The 6890-nt window shown below is 46.1% G+C and overlaps 1 long non-coding RNA gene across 1 annotated transcript; it reads left to right on the plus strand.

Annotated features, from left to right (window-relative positions):
• Positions 1 to 228: 228 nt before the first annotated feature.
• LOC142427385 (uncharacterized) lies at positions 229 to 3261 on the plus strand. Its single transcript, XR_012780036.1, has 3 exons — positions 229 to 348; positions 646 to 689; positions 3172 to 3261. It is a non-coding gene; the product is annotated as an uncharacterized LOC142427385 (long non-coding RNA).
• Positions 3262 to 6890: the final 3629 nt, after the last annotated feature.

Here is a 6890-nt window from a genome sequence, read left to right on the forward strand (position 1 = left end):
TTTTATTTCCAATTCATCGCAATCCCTTCCTGTATGGTCACTGTAATGAAGAAGAGACTTTCAAATAATGTTGGTGGGAATGATGACATATTAATCTCTGCCATATCAAGTAAGATTCTTATTTTCCTGAATGTCTATGCAGCTTAATGAAACCTTAACTCCGCCCTGACTTTTCACTTATGTGTTTCCGGATCACACCCATGACTACTCCCCTCCCATTCCGGGTCACGCTGAGATGGGCTGGAAGTGGCGGTGTCCTAACCGGAAGTGAGGGTCATACAGCGGATCCTACTTGCTCTGCCCAGAGAAGCTCGTGCAGCCTGAGTACTGTGTAGTCAGCACGCCCAGGTGAGGGGTCGCGCGGTGACCAATTTGGGGTGACCCTGGTGCACACAGCAGCCTGGCTGGGTGCAAGCGCCCTGCTTCCCCCTCCCCCGATCCGTTAGCGCCCCTCGCGTGGTGAGGTGTGGGAGTGTGTCCCAGGGGCTGCTTCCATCCCCCAGTTTTGGGATTGGTTGGGGTTCCTGGGGAGAATTCCTGTTGGAGAAAGTAGGATCCCAGACTGGGGCTTTGGGCGTCGGGGTTCTCGATTCATTGCGGGAACTTTGCGTGTCTCCCCCCCCTCCATTGTTTCCTTTCACACAGCGGTGGCTCCTCCCTGAAACTCCTACAACGTCTTCTGCTCACAGGTGAGACCCGGGTCTGTGGCTTCTCTCACCACGAAGTGACTGCTGTTCAGGAAGCGAGTGGCTGCAGCTGGGGCACAAAACGTTAGGGCTTCCTCCGGAGGTTTGCCCAGTCTGGTCCCCTAGGCGGTACCTTCTCTGGGAGCGGGGAAGGGGAGGGGGAGGGGTGCACCCGGTAGTCCGGAAACGCCCTGGCTCATTCTTGCCAGCCAGGAGGGCGGCAGCGGGCAGCGCGCTCAGCCTTGAGGGTGTTGAAGTGATATTCCAGCGCACCCACTGCGCATTGTGATATGATTGGCATTCCCAGGTTGCTGGGGGTAAGTCCAGGACTGGGACCTCAAGGGAGGTGACCCAGGTTGGTGGCTACCAGTCAACGGTGGCAAGTAAAAGGAGAAAGAGACAGGCCCAGCTGTACAAAGATGGGGTCCAGTGAGCAGGAACTCAACCAAAGAGAGGGCAGTCTTTCTTTGGAAATGCATATAAGTCTCCAAAGAAGGGCAAGACCCCTCAAGTACGGAAGATCCCCCGTTCCCACATACACTCTTAAAAATTTTTGCATGTTATTTCTTTAATTTTTAAAAAAACCCTGTTTGTGTTTAACAGTAGAAAGAAGCTGGAGGAAAGCTGCTTAGTGAAGGACAGACAGCTGGAAGAAAGGTTTCTTTAAGAGGGACAGGAGGAAATTGCCACCAGTAATTAATTGCTTTTCATGCAGAGAAAGTAGCCAGTAAAAGACATCCAGGCAATTGAACTGGATCCATTATTTCTGCAAATCTGTTAGTGTGGGGGAATGTGGGAGCTGCTCCTGCCTATTGCCCAAAGGGATATTTCTGTTTCTGCTGCCTCTGAAGTAGCTTGTCGGATGTTTAGATTTATGCCGACTCCATTTTAACTGTGTATTCCCACCTGGAGTCATTTTATCCCTGTTCTAATGAAAATTCCGAGTGTGTTGCTTGGTTTGTAGGGTTCTTTTGGTTTGGTTTTGAGTAAGCGCTTTTAGGAAAATTTCCAGCTTTACCAAAGCCACGAGCTAGATCCGGGAGTTGAAGGAGGCTGTAGAGTTGCTCAAGGAGACCACCCAGGTGGGGTGTGGCTCTGCCAATGAGGGACTGAGGGGCTGGCCTGGTGCTCCACACCACTCCTTGAACACATGCTGGCATGACAAGAGGCAGCGCTCCCATGAAAACTCACTGGCAGCTATTCTGACCCAGCGACCCTATGGATAGGGTAGAACTGCCTGTGGGGGTTTCCAAGACTGTAACTCTACACAGGAGTAGGAAGCCTCATCTTTTTCCAGCCAGTAGTTTCCAGCTGATGGCTTTGTGGTTAGAAGTCCAGCATGTAACCCACCAGACACTGGGACACCTGATCCCTACTGTAGTCTTAATTCTCTACCCAATGTAGCTGTTCTAGAAAAACTCATCCCCACGCCACATGGGACTTCCTACAGTCCCTGGCCAGGGGAAATTCTGTTCAAGTCCCTGCCTGAGTTTGGAGGGTGATTCATTTGCAGAGAACAGCTCTTCATTCCGTGAAGGTTCACACTGTACTTTCTAGATCCCAGCTTCTGTGTAGAGGCAAAAGCCCACCAGCATGTCTGTGTAGGCTGATAGGCCCTACCGTCAGAATTGAGATCAAATTCTAGTGCTTCTATTCATTAGCTGATTTCCTTGGGAAAGTATTTGAGCCTCTAGTGGTTCGTCTCTGAAGTGGGCCAGATATTTGTGGGTTAAGCGACTCAGTGCAGATCTGGCATGCCGTCAGTGGCTGCTGATGTGACCCGTGCTGCAGAGAGACATGCACACACATCCTAATGATGCTGGACCAAGTGGAAAGGAGGCCATGGGTCACTTACAGCTGAGGATGAAAGTCCAGGAACATTGCTGGGGCCTGTCGTCCCTTTCAAATGCCTCAGGGACACAGGCATTTGAAAGGACACGAAGAAAGAGCTGGACACAGGCCAGCCAGGTCCTGGTGCTAACTAGCCTCCCAGAACTCATCCTACTTCTTGATGAGCACAGGGAACCTTTGGCGGGAGTTGAGCAGAGCAGTGACATGACCATGGCAGCATGAGGTATATCACTGGGGCTTCAGTGTGGAGCCTGGCGTAGGTATTTGGAGAAAGGGTGCAGGTGTGCCTGCAGGGAGAGCGGGTCAGAGGTTGGGATAGTTCACAAAGGAGATGTGGCTGTAACATAGGGATTGTAGTGGGGGCTGACGGGAAATATCCAAGCTATTTTGCGTTAGGGGCAGATGATAGAGGGGGGTGGCTGGCAGGATTTGGTAGCATACAGGGTCAAGAAATAAAGCCAACTCTTACCTTTGTGATGTAGGCAAAGCTTGGGGACCTGGATGAGGATCAGGAGGCAGGATGTGGGCATCTATGCAGGCATTTGCATTCCTTACCTGTCAGGACCCCAGGAATAACTTGCTACGTTGACTGTCAGTTACTGAACTGGCTGGGTCTTTTCCCTCTGTGTCACAGCAAGGGCCAATCTGATAAGTTCTCCCGAGATGGCCAAGCAGCCAGACTACAACCTGGGAAAAATTGAGAACAAAGCAGAACCCACTGTAGACCTGCTTCTCAATTACATGCAAGGTGAGGCTGGTTGCAAAGGGGTGTGGGGTGTCGGGGCTGGGGAGTGGGCGGGGTTTCTGCTGGCTCCTGAACAACTACAGGTGTTGACAGCTGTGCCTTGAGTGAGTATGGGACCTGGGGGACACCACTCACCCCAGTGGACCATGTCATTCCAGCTTTCAAGAAGGCCCTGGACCTGGTCATGCAGGTGCAAAAGCAGACCAACAAAGGAACGAGAAGCAAGAAAAAGCACCACAAATCTGAAAAGCCTAACAAATCTGAAAAGAATGGAAGTTTCCCACAAACTTTTTGAAGCCCCCTTGTATCTATCTCACAACTTTTGCCTGTTCAGTTATTTACAGGTTTAAGCCTTATTGACAGCTATTATAAAAATCTGTTTGCAAGCTAACATTCCATGATCCTTGTCGTTTTCCCATCACCTCTACCCTCCACCCCCCACTTTCTGCAACTGACCCTGTTACCCACCAATAACCTTTGACATCTCACTCGGGGGAAGTTCTGTTCCAGTCCCTGCCTGAGTGTGGAGGGTGGTTCCTGTGCAGAGACCTGCTCTTGTTCATTCCGTGAAGGTTCAGTGTCCTTTCTAGATCTAGCTCCTGTGTAGACACAAAAGCCCTCCAGCATGTCTGTGTAGGCTGATAGGCCCTACCGTCAGAATTGAGATCAAATTCTAGTGCTTCTATTCATTAGCTGATTTCCTTGGGAAAGTCTTTGAGCCTCATTGAGCCCCTAGTGGTTCGTCCTTAAAGTGGGCCAGATGTTTGTGGGTTAAGTGACTCAGTGCAGGTCTGGCAGGCAGTCAGTGGCTGCTGATGCGATCCTTGCTTCAGAGAGACATGCAAACACATCCTAATGATGCTGGACCAAGTGGAAATGAGGACACGGGACACTTACAGCTGAGGATGAAAGTCCAGGAAAATTGCTGGGGCCTGTCCTCCCTTTCAAATGCCTCGGACACAGGCATTTGAAAGGACAAGAAGAAGGAGCTGGGCACAGGTCAGCCAGGTCCTGGTGCTAACCAGCCTTCCAGAAGTGATATCCAGCTTCCTGATGAAGGCGGGGAACCTTTGGAGGGAGTTGAGTGGAGCAGTGACATGGTCATAGCAATATTAGGTATATCACTGGGGCTTCGGTGAGGAGCCTGGTGCAGGTACTTGGAGAAAGGGTGCAGATGTGGGTGCAGGGAGAGCAGTGGGGAGGTTGTTGGGATAGTTCAAGAATGTGGCTGTGCACAGGGATTGTAGTGGAGGCTGATGGGAGATATCAGAGCCATTTTGGGTTGGGGCAGATGGGGGTGGAGGTGGCTGGCAGGACTTGGTAGCATATAAGGTGAAAAAATGATGAATTTTTAATACTTTGTCTTCCTGAGCTGCCCTTTAAAAGTATCTGTTCAACTTTATTAACTCTATCATTTCTTCCATTTGCCTTAGCTACTTTAAGTAATGAGCAATTTCAATGTCTCTTCTGATATCTACTTTGATTTTTTTCTTGCTTTTCTGTCTTTAATGACCTTTTGCTTCCTTCACATATGATGTTCTTAATATCGCCCCCCCTCCCCCAGGTCATTAGTGTTCATTTCATTAAATGTTACCTAAATTCAGATTGGATAGCCATAAAATATTATTTTAGCTCTTTTAGACTCGTTTTAATATTTTTCAGTTTCAAACAATTTCAGAAATTTCAGACTAAATCTATAATAGAGCTATATAATTTATGTTTAACATACTTATATCTTTAGAGTAGTGACTAACTTCTTGACTAATTTTTAATTTGTGGAGTTTTAGTTGTTGACTTATAACATTTATATATTCTGAATACAAGATTATTAGGTATCTCATGAATAGTTACTGATGTAGGTTGCCTTTTTCAAATTCTTGATTGTGTCTTTCCAATTATAAGGGACTTTAATTTTGATGAAGTTCAACTTATGTTGAACTTGGGCTGCTTATGTTTAAGATGTCATAATTGCTTAAAATGGAAGATATCTTAAGAAACCATTCCCTAATCCAGGGTCACAGACATTTATGTATATGTTTTTTATTAAGGGTTTTAGGATTTGGCTCTTACATTTAGGTCTTAAGATCTATTTTGAGTTAGTGTTTGCATAAGGTGCAAGGTGGCAGTCAAAACCCATTCTTTTTTCCTATATCTAGTTGTTTCGACAGCATTTGCTGAAATCACAGTGACTTCTCTGCACTCTTTTTGAATCATTTAGCTATGTATGTATGAGGTTGAATTTTTAGACTCTCAATTATATTCCATCAATAGGTTACCTTTATGTCACTACTACACAGTATAACTACTATAGCTTTTTAGTAAGTTTTCATATCAGGCAATGAGCATTCTCCACCTAGATTTTATTGTTTCTCCAGATTATTTTGGCTATACTAAAACTGTCACATGTCCATAGAAATTTTAGAATCAGCTTGTCATTTTCTGGAAAAGCAAACCGTGAGAGGAATGAGGTTGAATCTGTAGATGAGTTGTAGAATATTGCCTCTGGATAACAATCAGTCTACCAAGCCATGAAAATGTCAGCTTTGTACATGGCTCATTTTTTGCTCAAGTCTCAGTTTAAATGTTTAGCCTTCTCACATCTTATGCAAAGTTCACTCCTCTGCTCCACTATAGTACATTATTTATGAACTTGATATTTATTACAGTCTAAATAGTTTGGCTTGCTTGGTAGAGTTTATGCTTCAAGTAAGTCTTTTATTCTAAATATTCTCTAGGGCCAAACACAATGCCTACTAACAATACTTGTTCTTAATTTTTGTCGGCCCCAGTCTGTGCTGAGAGTGGGCGGATGGAGTGTTGTGGAGCGGAAATACCGCAAGAAATATGCTTGAGGGAAGTGGGTTTTCGGCACCCCCATAAAAGCATGCAATTAGTGGATGATGGTTCTGGAGGGGTCCAGTTCCCCAGAGCATCTCTCTGGTGGGAGAGCAACTTTCTGGAGAGGTCTCAGATACACCAGAAAATTTTTCTGGCAGGGCCCGGACTTAGAGAATCGTTCTCTTTTGGTCCGGACCCCAATTAGCACCATTCTGGCAGGGTCATGGATCCCTCAGAGCATCATTCCAGCAGGGTCCCAGAACCCCAAAACATCATTCCACCGATGCTTCCAGTGCTTCATCAGTTTGTTGAAACTTTTAAAATTGAATTCAGTCAATGCTTGGCAACTGGTTTTGGCGAATTCCGTCAGTGCAGCTTGAATATCTTCCATTAGTACTATTGGTGCTTGTTTATATCCTTCCTCTTGAAATGGTGGAATGCCAACTAGTTCTTCTTGGTAGAATAATGTGTATTCTTTCCATCTTCACTTGATGCTTCCTGGATCGTTCAGTATTTTCCCCATAGAATATTTCAATATAGCACCTTAAAGCTTGGATTTGTTTTCTTCAGTTAATTGAAGATGTAGTGAATATGTTCTTTCATTTTGGTTTTCTCACTCTAGGTATCTGCACATTTCATTGTAATACTTCTCCAGATCCTTTCTGAAAGTTTCTGTTCAGCTCTTTGGCTTCATTTCATATGAAGTGCCTTAGCTACTCCATGATTGAAAGCACTTTCCAGAGTCTCTTCTGACATCCAGTTTGATCCTT

This window comes from Tenrec ecaudatus, chromosome 15, assembly GCF_050624435.1.
Source record: "Tenrec ecaudatus isolate mTenEca1 chromosome 15, mTenEca1.hap1, whole genome shotgun sequence".
Taxonomy (NCBI): domain Eukaryota; kingdom Metazoa; phylum Chordata; class Mammalia; order Afrosoricida; family Tenrecidae; genus Tenrec; species Tenrec ecaudatus.